Source organism: Aristolochia californica, unplaced genomic scaffold (genome assembly GCF_029961685.1).
Source record: "Aristolochia californica isolate CCGP_79_NKW_82.1479 unplaced genomic scaffold, dmAriCali1.0.hap1 SCAF_11, whole genome shotgun sequence".
Taxonomy (NCBI): Eukaryota; Viridiplantae; Streptophyta; class Magnoliopsida; order Piperales; family Aristolochiaceae; genus Aristolochia; species Aristolochia californica.
This window is the reverse complement of record NW_027181782.1, coordinates 28,659,052-28,661,794: the sequence shown is the minus strand read 5'-3', so window position 1 is coordinate 28,661,794 and position 2,743 is coordinate 28,659,052. Positions and strand designations below refer to the sequence as shown.

Sequence of the window (2,743 nt, the reverse complement as noted above, 5' to 3'; positions counted from 1 at the left end):
TCATGTGTACTTTTGGGGTTAGGAATGGTTTGACTCGGGAGTCTATTTTGTGTTTGTTCACTCATGTGGCTGGCCAACTGACTCACTTGCATTTCAAGTTTAGCAATGGAGGACTGTGTATTCTGCATGAATAATTGAAGTGTATCCTCAAGTGAAGGTTTTTGTGGAATCAATGGTTTTTAAGTGAAGTGTAAGCGCGGAGCTTGGGGTTGAGTAAACCCTGGAGGACCCCCAACCTGTGGGCCCTTGGACCATGAGAAATTTGGGTGCCTAGCCCAACCCGAATTATATGTTTCCGAAAAAGGATCGTTCCGGTTTGGTCTATGAAAATTCTGGACTGCATTCAAGTCCTCAATAAGCTCCGGGTAGGATGAACTAGATGGACACATTTGTGTGGGATGAGATGAACCAGAGCATATGGCATAGACAGTAGATGGGTTAGGAGCAGGTGAACTCTTGGACACCATAAGGGCATCAATTTTTCTAGTCAACCCCTCAATCTTGGCCATGAGCATGGGTGTTTCACTAACCTCGTAGAGACCCCCTCTTCTGGCTTCGTGGGATCTCCTATCAACATTAAATGACGAACCCCATTGCTGAGATTGATCACTCAACGTTTCAAAGAAGTCCCACGCCTCACTAGCACTCTTACCCATCAAACTCCCACCACTCGTTACATCTACCATGGATCTAACCGGGGGTGTAAGACCTTGATAAAAGTATTGCACTGAATGCCATTTCTCAAACCCATGATGCGGACACCTACATATCAAATCCTTCCATTTCTCCCAAGCCTCATAAAAGTGTTCACCCTCCTGCTGCATAAAGTTGGAGATTTCTCTTCTGAGGGCTGTAGTTCTCTGAATGGGAAAGTACTTGGACAAAAATTTTGTGACTAATGTGTCCCATGAAGTAATGCTGCCCACCTCTAAGGAATTAAGCCAAGACTTGGCCTTATCCTTAAGTGAAAATGGAAAAAGTCTTAACCGGATAGAGTCATCTGAGAAATTCTTGAATTTGAAAGTTGCACAAATATCTAAGAATTCCTTGATGTGGTAATATGGGTCCTCCTTCTCCAACCCATAGAATGTAGGGAGGAGTTGGATCACACCCGGTTTCAACTCATAACTAGCGACAGTAGTGGGTGGCAATATAATGCAAGAAGGTGATGTGAAGTGGGATGGGATAGAATAATACCTCAGGGCTCTACGGTCAGCTGCAGGTAACTGTAATGGTTTACCCTGATTGGCCATGGTAGCTCCTAACTTGACTTCGGTTGTTTTCCTACAAATATGTTCTACTTCTTCAACAAAGGGAGCTAATGGTCCACCTAGGGAGCGGCGCCCGTGCATAAAAACACAAAAAGAAACAAAACAAACTATCAAATTAAGCTAACAAACTCACTACTAAAAATACGAACTAGAAGAAATAAAAATAATTCCATACAAAATCACCAAGCAAAAATTATGAAAGCAACAAAAAATAAAATAAAATAAAAATAAATCTAACCTAAGACCATGGAGAACAAAGAAATACACTTAATACGTGCCTCCCCGGCAACGGTGCCAAAAACTTGATGTAAAATTTAGTTACATCGGCTTTTATACCTTGCAAAATTTAGTTACAAAAATTAGTTCATGTAATTACATTGCCTTTTAGAGTTCTTCGGCATGCTTCTAGCTTCATAGTATTGATTCACACTTCATTTATTATGCAACTTGAGTAATTGTGATGCTTGATGGTGCCAAAACCAAGGGTATAAATATCGCTATGTCTATCAAGACATCATTGCTATACTAATGTCTTGAGCTGCATTGGAAAAACAAATATAATCAGCTACAATCACAACGATCATAGACAAGAATGCTATCATTTATTTTTATTACACTAGGATTAGTATATAACTAGCCTACATTTTCAACCATTCGAGAAATAGTGCCTTGTGTTCTCTATCAACGTCTGTCACTCCCTCGTGAGAAGAAAACTCTCTATGTTCATTAGTCATCATATGTGTTGTAACGATAAATACGCATTATGTATTAAACCCTCGACGTATGTATAAGTTCATGGATTGAGGTAAATTGCTTACAATAGATTTTTTTTTTTTTATCTCTTCGCAATTAGACAATACAACCCAAATAATATCTTGTATTTGGGTTATGCTATCTTCAATTCTCTAGTGCCACTAAACTCCCACTCTATATGCGACAAAACTGACATTTTATCCTCACACACTTAGGATCCCTGTCATAATTTCGATCGGGATAATTAAATATGATTTCCACCCCATCCATGTAAATGGAGCCTTCATGTTGAGCTTGGTTATGTACTCTTGTATCAATATTATGTGTTGAAGAAGTTGTATGGGAGAATCTTACATGACTCTCATAGCAAGAAGTCTCATAGAGCCTAAATTAATATGGTGGAGTCTTACTAGAGTCTCAAAATTGGAGGTCGCACAAATGAGTTTTATTGAAAGGTGTTTAAGTTATGTTAATATCCTATTGATGTTCTGTTGTTTAATTCTTTTGAGCATTTTTTTTCGCATGTTTGACTTTGGGTATAAATGAGACATGGGTAGTTTGTTTCTAATATAATTTTACTTGTTTCTTTAGTTATAGATGAAGGCTCATTCTATTCTGATGTAATCAAGTCAATAAATTATTTCTCTTTCCAAATATTCAACATGGCATCAGAGTATGTTTTGTGAGTTGGGGTGGTCTTCCCACAGAGACAATGCCTT

The 2,743-nt window shown here is 38.5% G+C and overlaps 1 non-coding gene across 1 annotated transcript; it reads left to right on the top strand.

The window, feature by feature from the left end:
- The first annotated feature begins 744 nt into the window (after window positions 1-744).
- On the top strand, window positions 745-851 carry LOC137945088 (small nucleolar RNA R71). Its single transcript, XR_011110906.1, has one exon. It is a non-coding gene; the product is annotated as a small nucleolar RNA R71 (small nucleolar RNA).
- Window positions 852-2,743: the final 1,892 nt, after the last annotated feature.